At 42.4% G+C, this 12,331-nt stretch overlaps 1 protein-coding gene across 4 annotated transcripts in view; it reads left to right on the top strand.

The window, feature by feature from the left end:
- Positions 1–1,151: 1,151 nt before the first annotated feature.
- The window catches only part of SETDB2 (SET domain bifurcated histone lysine methyltransferase 2), a 187,417-nt gene continuing 176,237 nt past the window's right edge, over positions 1,152–12,331 (top strand). The window contains exons 1-2 of one of the 4 annotated variants that reach the window (XM_029602852.1): positions 1,152–1,238; positions 2,461–2,553. The gene's annotated coding sequence lies outside the window, so the exon portion shown is untranslated. Of the gene's footprint in view, positions 1,355–1,651; positions 1,695–1,905; positions 2,037–2,460; positions 2,554–12,331 lie in introns of those variants that run through there. The other 3 variants (XM_029602850.1, XM_029602853.1, XM_029602851.1) reach the window with 3 other exon arrangements.

Below are 12,331 nucleotides of genomic sequence, written 5' to 3'. Positions count from 1 at the left end.
CTAGTTTGAAGAAGCAAAGAACAGTGCTAAGGTTTTTAATAAATAATAGAAAATAGTGCAAAAATAACTTTTTGTACAATGATAAAAATTTTAGGTGGAAGATTTTATGATGTATGATTGACCATAACGCAGCGAATTCAGAAGTTCACATAGAATGATATGCTGGTGGTCCGAGGTCTATTCCTCCTTTTTTCAGGGATATGAAGTTCAACTGTATTTGATGATATAAAATTGAATGCTTAGGTGAAAGCAATTGTTTGGTTTGAGTTGCATACTTACTTTCACCTGCCCACTATTGATTGGAAATTTTTAGGAACTAGAATAAGCATTTGCTGTTGTGATCTAGAATATGAAAGCTCACAAAGTCTGTGAATGTCGACCAAGAATTTTAAAGCCGACTTTGTAAACCGTTTTAATCTTTTGGAACGACAGTATATAAAACGCCTAAATTAAATAAATAAATAAATAAATAAATAAATAAATAAAACAAATATACAAAAAATAGAACAAAAGAACACTAATGCCAACAAATTGTCAAATAGTTCCAATTAAATACATTTTATGAAAAAAAAATATTCTTTGGAAAAATACTATATCATCTATATATGTATATACAAAATAAAAATATAATATCATAACTTCCTTTCATCAAAAGTCCATTCAGTTCATGTAGTGTCTCACTTATTTATGCAGTTAGTCTGGGGTGAACTGGCTATAAGTATTCCAAACTGTTCACAAAATCCTTAGAAAATACTGTTGTCTTGAAACCGTTCAACTTGTAGTCAGTCCTACTTTTGATTGTTATAACTTGAGGTACTCCTTGTAATTTTAGCTTTCTCTATATAGCAGTAGCTCCACTTTCTCCCCCTCAATCTCTGCCCAGCAACATTCCACCTTTCTCCCCCCACCCTGATCTCCCCCGTACTCAGCAACATTCTGCATCCCGCCCTCAATATCCTCTTCTCTTTCACTTCCCCTCATTCCCCTTTCTCCTTCCTCCCTACAGCTGATTCAGTACCAGAAGACTCTAGGTTGCCACCCATCAAGCCACAGTACAGCAAAAAAAAAAGAGAGAGAGAGCGAGAGCAGGGTCTGTGAGTCGACAGAGGTAGCCCCTCCCCCTCAGCACCGGTTTCCGGTTACCAAGGGAACCCGTGTGAAGGGGCGGGGAAGACTCACAGGCCTGTTTGCTTTGCTGGAGCCTGAAGAGCTTTTGATGCATGGCAACCTGCACGCAGGTACTGTTTCAGCTGTGCTGCTGCAGATTGTGCTGGGAGGGCTGGTCCAGACCTGCTGTTCCACGTAGCCCGTGGCCGCGGAAACCCCTTTTGCTTGTACCTTCCTCCTCTGCAAGGTATCATCAGATATATTTTTTGTTAGCCTTATTTCAGAGAAGCAACAAATAAATCTTTGTGTGAGACGGGCTGCTGGGACTTAGGGCACGGGCCCCATCTGCCCTTAGTTAAGGGCGGCCCTGGCGGGAGACCTGCAAGTTGGGGTGGGAGGGGGGCGCGACTGGAGCCGAAGAAGAGGGAAGGTGCAGAAAGAAAAAAAAAACCAAAACAGATGGCAGGTGCAGAACCCACGAACTAAAAAACCGGGGGTTGGTCGGTCAGGCTGCTTCAGAAGAGCAGCATGGAAAGCGGAGCTCGGGACGTTGGTAGCGCTGTGTCCCAGGAGCTGGGTTGGTGTGTGTACGTGTTCGCTGGTGAAGAAGGGGGTGAGGGTGGGGAGAACTGCCCCGGCGTTTTAGTAGGCGGAGAGGAGGGAGCCGCCGCGGCCTGGACGGGGCTGACAGGGTGCGGTGTGGTCTCTCAGAGGAGCAGGAGGTTGCTGACCTGCTGTACTCTTCCGGGAGGGGGTGGGGTCTTCCCTGGCCTGCTGTGTTCGGGGAGGAGGGGGCTGTCAGGATGTGTGGGTGTGTTTGAGTCAGGGGGGGGGGGAGGGGTGCCGTCCTTGCACTCATATGTCAGACTGCAGCCGAAGCAAAGAGGCGCTGGTCATGAGGCTGCTCTGTCTCTGAGGGAGAAAACAGGGTGAGACATTTTGTTGACTCTGCAGTCGGAATAATGTATACGCTCTGGCAAGGTCGGTGCCAGGCCGACTCGGGAATCCGTACACTGGTGCACAGAGGCATCAGAGTTCATATCCTAGCGTTTGCTACATGCATGATTTTCACATTATGTTGTACATCGCTATGAATGTTATTGTAATGGCGATCAATGCGTTTTTAAATGAAATTACTGCGTTTACAGGGTGATTCCTCCCCTTCGAATCACTATGCTTGGGGACTTGGGGAGTTTTTGAAGAAAGGTGACGTTTGGCCGCTGTCTGCTGTGATTGTACCATTGAAGAGTGTATGGAGGGTGGGAGGTGTCACTGGAAGCCTGTCTGGTACATCAAGGGATGATGGCCAAAGGGAACTGTCTGGTTTTATTCAGATTATCTTTTTTTCTACAGGATTTTATGTTTCATGGAGGATAAAAAGAAACTTTAAGAAGGAGGAGGAGACTGTGTACTGAGCGCTGTAGAATCTGGCTCCTGGTTTTCAAGGTAAAGTTCTTTGGGAAGTGAGATTTTCTCTCATAGGTTTGGACTGGTAATGGCACTTTCAGGCCGATGCAATATTGGCTCGTGTAAAATGGTCACTCATGATTGAGCGCTTGCTCTCCTAACGCGCACCCAGCCACCTCTCCTGGGCGCGTGATGCATTATTTAAATGAGGAGCCACGCTAAAAAGGACGTTCTAGGGATAAATCGTATGTCCCTAGCGCATCCATGGCTTCAGGTGCCAAAGACAAGTGGCTTTTCCTAACTCACTCACAATCCCCGGTTAGGAAAGCATGCTCAATTAATGGACGTCTGTTTCTCTAACCTGACTGCCCACAAACATTTTTTTTAAATGCTGTTTTCTGTAGTTCCTTCTATTTAGTATAGGGATGCTACTAAATAGGAAGAACCACAGAAAAAGCATTAGTTTGGGCTTTTTTGTGGGGTTTTTTGGGTTTTTTTTAGACGGCTTGGGGCTGGCGTTAAGTTTTCCATATTAAAATGTGCGCATCAGATACATAATGATTTTTTGCATGGGGGGTAATAGCTAATAGTCTTATCTACATGCAAGTGTTGGGCAAGAATACTTCAAGAGAGAAGAGCATCTCTCTTCTATTTGTTGTAAATTTGTAAGTGGCAGTATCTTTTTGCAGCTCGTAAAAATTAGAGCATTTATTAATACAGCTTTCAAACTGCTATATTTATATTTGTTGGACGCTAGGTAACTTATTAACCTTATCACAAAAATATTGTGAAACTTTTTTTTTTTTTTTAATCTGAAATAGGTCAGAAGGAATTTTAACTTAGTCTTTCACAAGGAAGAACTATCCCTACATGCCTCCATACTTATGTGCTTAGTTCCTAATAAGTAGGGCATTCCATCCCTGCATTACTTACACTATTATGTTATGATCCCTTATTTGATGTATAACCTAACCTGATTTGCTGAAAGTTACTGCAGAACATCTTTCTTGATGTATTTATATCCTGATCTGTTGAAACGTACTTTGGAGTGCGCTATAATGCCTCTAATATGTCCAGCAGCATTAATTAGTTTGCTTAAACATGATTCCCAAAATAGCCATTATTGCTATCTTTCAGAACATTGAAATTGGTTTGCTGTGACTTAGGAGTCACAGTGACTCTTCAGTGTGACTTACATAAGATAATGCTTAGAAGGCAAGTTAATGCTTAGAAGACATTAATATTGAGGGCAAAAGCAGCTAGCATTAGACTGTGACTGTTTGAGGCTTTACTTGTTACTAATATGGTTCAAGAATTGCTTGAGGTTATGTGTACTTTTGGTTTAATTTGTTGATTTTCCCTTTATATTTTTGTTTCTTTGAACTATTGAATTGATCCTTCACTCTGCAGAATTCTCAAGTTGCATGAATGGTCGAGTATCAGGAGATACTTGACTCTCTCCCTCAGCACTTTTGTCACCTTGCAAAAAGATGTTTGAACTGGCATAGGAGATATAAATTTCTGTCCCAGGAATGTTTACTCCAATATATAATTGTTTTATACTCCTTATTTAAATTAATGTGTGTTTAAAGTTTGAAAGGCCTTAGTGATTAGAAACAATGTGCTCTTTTGTGGTGGTGTGAAAATATATTTATGGGCTCGATTCACCCGGATTCAGGATTTAGACAAATTTCCAGAAGTTATTTATTGATTTTATCAAATAAAAATAATCACATCCCATCGTAAAAAAATGTTTCATGGGGACATTTTTCCAAGAATGCCTGTGGGGAAATCAGATATGAAGATGTCTTCATATAAGCCCAAGTTATTAACATAGGGATGGACTACCTGCTCTCGACTTGTGGTCCACATCCCCCCCAAATAAATACTCAACACATTAAACTGGGATTTAAATAGGCTGCAGTTTATTAACTCACAAACTAACCCGAGCCCTTACAATTTGAACTTATTAAACAGCCCCAACTTGCCCCTCCTCCCTCCTTTTCTCCACCCCCTTGCCCCCCAGTGGTGAAGGAAAAACCCCTCCCCTTTCTCCGCCTCGAACCAGCGAGAGTAAGCTCAAACCGGGAACTTTAGCCCTGTAGTTCTCTGGTCCTCCCGTGTAGCAGCCCTCCCAGCTACACGAGGCTCACACCCCCGCCTCCACCACTATATTCCCACTGCATTCCAAAGACCCCCTGGGCTCGGGTTTTCCGCCATAAAAAAAAGCCGACCTAGGTCGACTTGTTCCCCCCCAAACTGCGGCCGCTTTACCACTTCCTAATTTCCCTCTCCAGCCCTTCCTGTAGTGATTTATTAACAGGTCCACCTCGGATAGGTGGACCCTGTCCCCACTGAATAACCCCGCTCCTACCGCCCATGACCAGGGATGCCTAATCCAGAATCCCCCTCCCACCCCATCCATTTTCCCATTTGTCTGTTTAATTTTTTAACCCCAGACTGCCAAAATACCTCGTCCCTATTCCGCAACCTAACAATGACATCTGACCACCCAATAAGCACCCGGGGCCATCTGATCATTACTTGTGATAGGTCTTTCTTCATGCAGGTAAGAAGTTCTTTGCATGATTTTGACACTGTCATTCCCGCCCAGATGTATGAGGAGAATGTTCGGCTCGCCCCACATTTCGATTCTCTCTGACAGGAAAGGCAAGAGTTCTTCCCAACCCATGCCAAATGCCATCCCGCCCGCTCTAAATCCAAGTGTTCCCCGTACGGATGCTTCAGTGCTCTTCTTTGCCCCGATGAATGTAGGAATGGCCCACAATCCAGTCACATCCTTCGAAACGCCATACCTCCACATGCTGTGTAATACAAAATGAATAAAGTTAGCCATCTCCCTACCCCTCGCCCTCGTTTACTTCCCCTTACCAACACACCTTAATGCCTTATGTACGATCGAAAAGCATTTGACTTCCAACGGCCAATACCTTTTATCCCAATGTCTGATATGTCTGCTTCTGCCGCCGAAGTGGCTGCCCCGATCCGAAATGAATGTGAGCTATAAAACCGCGTGTCTCCGCCATTTTCCCTGATTGTCAAACTCAACACCCTGGCGAACTGATAATGTGTCAGAAGGCTACCGTCTTCACGAACTAGACAAGATCCACTCGCACCGGAGCACCTATCGAGATAATAGTGTGCCTGCCGGATTGGACACACCCAGATATTCGCAGCCAGCACTAAAGTTATGAAGTAACCTTTCCCTGTCTGGTCTGTTTTAGACTTAGGGATAAACAATCTCACCATTGAATCATAAACTTGTATGCACTGCACTGTTAACCCCAATTCTCGATCGCTGTGCTGCGATTTGGCCACTAATTCGCTGACCCTCATGGCCCAAAAAACACCCACGAAAAGGCTACTCTGAACAAAGCCACCTCGTTCTTTGACCAACATACTTTAGGCAATTTTTCAGACACTCTTACCAAATCATCATAACGGATGGGCCGTCGTGGGTCCCCTTTTTTTCCCTAAACTGCGTTGCCATCCCCCCAGTACTCGACGCACTCTAAAGCTACTTAAAGGGTTCCCCCATCCACGTAATTTTTGGAAAAAAGCAAAGCCCGCCAGGACATACGTGTGTCCCGGGGCTTGTGCGCGCCGCCGAGCCTATGCAAAATGGGCTTGTGCGTGCCGCCGAGCCTATGCAAAATGGGCTTGGCGTGCGCAGGGGCAGGTTTTCGGGGTTACGCGCATAACCTTTTGAAAGTCTACCCCTATATTAACTGGTTCACCTTTATCTGCATGTTTTTTTTCACATCTTCAAAAAAATGTAGCAGATTGGTGAGGCAAGGCTTTCCTTGGCTAAATCCATGTTGGCTTTATCTCATTAAACTATGTCTTATCTATATGTTCAATAATTTTGTTCTATAGAATAGTTTCAAACATTTTTTCCGGCACTGATGGGCTCACCCCTGGAACCCTTTTAAAAAATTGGTGCTACATTGATCAGCCTCCAAACTAGAGGTACCGTAGCTGATTTTTAATTTTGGTTTACAGATTACTAACATTAAGATTGCAAAGACACTATCCCATCAGTGTCTTTGCAGGGCCTCTTCAGTTTCTTCAACCTCCAACGGATTGGGCAGCTATCATGGTTCTCAAGTTTCTGCAGGGCCTCCAGATGAGGATGTGACAGACATGCCTGCTAGTGGTCCATAAATTGGATTTAAAATACAAGTTCAAACTCCCCCAGGTTTTGGATTTGTCCAACTTCCCTACCACTCCATACTGGTGGAGTCAGCGTTGAAATATGTTAAGCACAGATTTGTCTGCAGCTTTTTTTTTAGATTTGTCTGCAGCTTTTGACATGGTAAAACACACAGTACTTATAGACCAACTAGCCAACATATAGGCATCAAAGGCTCAGCTCTCAGTTGGTTTCAGTTCTTCCTGAGCAACAGGTTCTATAAAGTCAGGATAAACAACAAGGAAACTCATCCCGTCCTTACAGACCAAGGAGTCCCTAAAGGATCTTCACTTTCACCCACCCTCTTCAATATCTACCTCCTCCCTTTCTGCCACCTACTCGCAAACCTTAAGCTTACCCATTACCTCTATGCGGATGACATACAAATCCTTATCCCGATCACAGAATCCCTTCAAAAAACTATTTCCTATTGGAATGACTGCCTTCAGCCAATGAAAGACCTACTCTCTAGCCTCAACTTAGTTTTGAATGCCAATAAAACGGAAATGCTCATTATCTCCCATGACCCCCCCACCATCTTATTAAGCTCCTCTCAATCAACAAACTCAAATATCAATTTCTCTCCTGACTTCAGGGATCTAGGAGCCTGGCTAGATAACAATCTAAACCTAAAAAAGTTTATAAACACTACCACAAAGGACTGCTTTTACAAACTGCAAGTCCTCAGAAAGCTAAAACCCCTCCTTCACTTCAATGACTTCCGGCTAGTACTCCAATCCATCATACTATCTAAGCTCGATTATTGCAACGCCCTTCTACTCAGACTCCCCACAAATACTATCAAACCCTTACAGATGGTACAGAACGCCGCCACCAGAATCCTCACAAACTCCAACAAAAGAGAACATATCACTCCAATCCTCCGTAACCTTCACTGGCTTCCTATCAAACACAGGATCCTCTTTAAAGTTCTCACAATCGTTCACAAAGCGACACACAAACTCGCTCCCATCATGTTAAGCACACAACTTCAACCTCATACATCTTCCAGACCCATCAGAAGCGCATACAAAGGCACACTGTATGCCCTGCCGGCAAAGACATCACTAAGGAAACGAGCACTATCTTCAGCAAAAAAAAAAGCATTTCCCCTCTGTGAAAGAGCCACGTTGCTTTGGGCCTAGTCCTTCTTGGATACATGATTGTTGTGGTTTCTCTTACATCTGCACATACAAGGCCTTCAGTGGGGACCCAGAGCCAGTGGGTTCAACTTTATCTGCTATTATTCCACCAACTCTGTGACCCCTGGAATGAGAGCACACCTTCCGTGGTGGATGAATCCAGAAGTTCTAAGGGTGGGTCACTTGCTGCATGCAATGCAGGAGGGCCTCTGAATCTGGTTGTGGGCAGTTCACAGAATGCACATCTACAGATGATGTCTCTTTTGGGATTCCAGCACATGTTGGCTGACCGCACAAGTGATACCTCGATCAGGGGACCATGGACAACTTGTTCAGTTGCTGGGGGGAAAGCCAATGATCAATCTATTCATCTTGGAGGCAATAGAAAGGTAGAGATATTCTGCTCTGTGCATCTGAACAACTACAGATTAGCTCCCAATGCTTTTGTGCTAAACTGAAGCATTTTGTCTATTCTTTTTGTACCCACTGATTCATCACCAGGACCATTCAAAAGATCCTTTGGGATAAGGCTAGGATAATCCTCATAGCATGATCCTTACTACAGCAAGTGTGGTATCTATATATCGTATGACTATCAGTTCAGTTTCCAGCTTTTTTTGGGAATGTCTCCTCTGACTTCATCAAACAGAAGGAAGGCAGGCTCTGCCATCTGAATCTACTTGTGCTGGCCCTCCCAGTGTATATGCTAAATGTGCCATAGTCTTCTTCCTTCCTTAGTCTCAGAGAAGTGGATGATGATTTGATTTTTACTGGAAAATATTTAACCAGAAGATCCTGTGCCTTTAAATGGAGGAGGTGTTCAACGTGGTGTAGAGCCAGCAAGCTGGGTCTCTTTTCATGTGGCTCAAGGAATTTACTTCAGGATCTATTGTTCCTCTTAGCCAGGCAAAATACAGCATTAACAATCTTACATTGCAATACATCCAGAGTCAAAATTCACAGCACTTATTCACCAATTGATCATACATACCCAATTCAGGTACTTGGGGCGAAGTAATGCATCATAAATTTCTCCAAACTATATCATATTTAGAGTTATCTTTCCTGAATGAATAACTCAGTTTCTCAATTATGCTAATGCCAATAATTCAGGGAAGGCACAGATTTTTGAAAACATAGGAAAGGTAGTTCTTTGTATGTGAGATAGGTTATGTTCTTTGTGAAAATGTGTGCAATAGTTGAATTTAGAGTTGTGAAAGGGGGAGTTGTTATACCTTACTGTATTATACAATTGTAATATCCAAGGTAGCATGCCATGGAATATTGGAGACCATTGTTTCCGGTGAATGTTTGTGTGAAATAAGTGTCTCCTGTCCATTAGATAAGCATGAATGTCAAAATGGAAAAATATCACAAAGATAAATAGTAATAGAATTCACAGATTTTAATAACTCTATTCTTAAATGTCTTACATATAGTTTTTGGCTTTAAGAACATAAGAAATTGCCATACTGGGTCAGACCAAGGGTCCATCAGGCCCAGCATCCTGTTTCCAACAGAGGCCAAACCAGGCTACAAGTACCTGGCAAGTACCCAAACACTAAGTAGATCCCATGCTACCGAATCCAGTAATAGCAGAGGCTGTTCCCTAAGTCAACTCGATTAATAGCAGTTAATGGACTTCTCCTCCAAGAACTTATCCAAACCTTTTTGAAACCCAGCTACACTAACTGCATTAACCACATCCTCTGGCAACAAATTCCAGAGCTTAATTGGCTTTTGTTTAGAAGACATTCTTTCTATTATAAATATATTGTGAGAAGGGATAGATAATAAAAAAAAAAAAAAAGTTTTCACCATTTTGTTATAATCTCTCAGAAAGCTGTTAATTCATTTTAACAGGTAGATAGTGTTACAGAATTTTCACTTCACTTTCCTGTCAGAGTACTTTTATTCCATACTTCTGCTAAAGTAGAGGAATTAGACCTTCTAATGTGGCTGTGTAAGGGTGTTTTGTATGCACTGCTTATATCTTGTGTTTCCTTTGTTACACTGCCATCCAGTGACCTGTGTATTGATTAGCTTAGTTGCACTGCAGGGGCATATAACCTTTGAGTTGCATTTTGATTGATTTGAACTGCTTGAAGGGATATTAAATGTTTTTTACATTTCCTGACATGGAATGTAACCCTTTTCCCATTTGGTCCCCAGAAACCTCAAGGCATCTTGGGGTAATTGTTCCTCGGGCAGAGAATTCTCTGGGTGAGATAAAGACTACTAGCTAAGCATACAACGTTCTCTCTCTTTTTTTCTGTGACCCAAGATGGATTTAGCCAAGAGAAATCTTTCCTAACCAATCTGCTATATTTTTTTGAGGGTGTAAATAAAAATGTGGATAAAAGTGAGCCAGTTGATATAGTGTATCTGTATTTCCAGAAAACAATTGAGAAAGTCCCTTATGGGAGACTTCTTAGGAAATTAAAAAATCATGGGATGGGAGCAGTGACCTATTATAGATTACAAACAAGTTAAAAGACATAAAACAGAGAGTAAGGCTAAATGGTAAATTTTCCCAATAGAAAAATGTGATTAGTGGAGTGCCCCAGGGATCTGTTCTCAGACTACTATTTTTTAATATATTTATAAATGACCTAGAAATGGGAACAATGAGTGAGGTGATTAAATTTGCCAATGATACTAAATTATAAGAGGATTGTGAGAAATTGCAAGAGGACCTTGTAAAACTGGGAGACTGGGCATGCAAACAGCAAATTAAATTTAAGGTGGACAAGTGCAAAGTGATGCACGAAGGGAAGAGTAACCCAAATTTATAGCTACACAATGCTTGGTTCGACATTAGATCTAGGTGTCATCGTTGATAACATATTGAAATCTTCTGCTCAGTGTGCAGCAGCAGCCAAGAAAGCAAATGGAATGCTAGGAATTATTAGGAAAGGGAAGAATAAACAGAGAATATCATGACGACCTCAAATTGGCCTCCATCAAACCTCTACTCAAGAAACCCAACTTGGATCCTAAAGACCCCAACAACTTCCGTCCTATCGCCAATCTCCCATTCATAGCCAAGATTCTAGAAAAAGTTGTCAATACTCAACTCTCCGAATACATAGAAGAAAACAAAATCCTATTCCAATCACAATACGGATTTCGCAAATCACTGAACACAGAATCCCTCCTCATCTCCATGTCTGACTTCATATTAATGGGCCTTGACAAAGGCCAATCCTTCCTCTTAATTCTACTGGACCTATCAGCCGCCTTTGATACGGTCAATCATTCCATTCTCACTTCCATTCTGGCTTCTATAGGTATCTCAGGCACCGCTCTCTCATGGTTTAAATCTTTTCTCTCCAACAGAGGCTTCAAGGTTAAGATACAGAACAAAGAATCTTCACGAATGGACGCATCCATAGGAGTCCCTCAGGGCTCCTCACTGTCACCTACACTCTTTAACATTTATCTTTTACCTATCTGCCAACTCCTCTCCAACCTTAACCTCAAACATTTTCCTCTACGCCGACGACATCCAGATCGTGATACCCATTAAAGAATCTTACACAAAAACATTGGTTCACTGGGAAAACTGTCTCTTCGAAATTAAACATCTCCTGGCTAACCTAAACCTAGTTTTAAACTCCTCTAAAACAGAACTGCTTCTCATCTCCCCAGATAACAATGCCATCTCTAATCCTCCAACTATCCCAACTACTACACAGGTGAGAGATCTAGGAGTATTAATTGATAACCGGATGAACCTTAAAGCTTACATCAACAGAACCACCAAGGACTGTTTCCACAAACTCCAAGTTCTGAAAAGAATCAGACCACTCTTCCACACTCAGGACTTCAGAACCATTCTACAAGCTATCATTTTTTCTAAGATCGATTACTGTAACTCTATCCTTCTGGGCCTACCTTCCTCCTATACTAGACCCCTCCAGATGTTACAAAACGCTGCGGCAAGATTACTGACAAACTCCAGGAGGAGGGACCATATATCTCCAATCCTAAAAGATCTCCACTGGTTGCCTGTTCACTTTAGAATCCTCTACAAATCTCTTTCCATAATATACAAAACCATCCATCAACACACCGCACTCGACCTACAAGTCCCATTCCAAATTTATAACTCCTCCAGACCAACAAGAGACACACTCAGAGGATCTCTTCAAGTGCCCCCAGCCAAAACTACCAAACACATTACCTTGAGAGATCGGGCCTTTTCAACAGCCGGCCCCCTTCTATGGAACTCCATCCCACCGGACCTTAGACAGGAGCCCAGCCTCCCAACCTTCAGGAAGAGACTTAAGACCTGGCTGTTTAAAAAAGCTTTCCCGGACACCGATTAATTCTATTCAGCCAGATTCTACCACTTCCACATGTAAAAATGTTATTACTAATGTAAATACCTATACCTAATGTTATTCTCTCCCTTTTCTTCTCTCCTCCCAGTTCTATTACCTTGTTATTTGTAACTGCT

Source organism: Rhinatrema bivittatum, chromosome 5, assembly GCF_901001135.1.
Source record: "Rhinatrema bivittatum chromosome 5, aRhiBiv1.1, whole genome shotgun sequence".
Taxonomy (NCBI): Eukaryota; Metazoa; Chordata; class Amphibia; order Gymnophiona; family Rhinatrematidae; genus Rhinatrema; species Rhinatrema bivittatum.
This window is presented reverse-complemented; position numbering and strand designations above follow the sequence as displayed.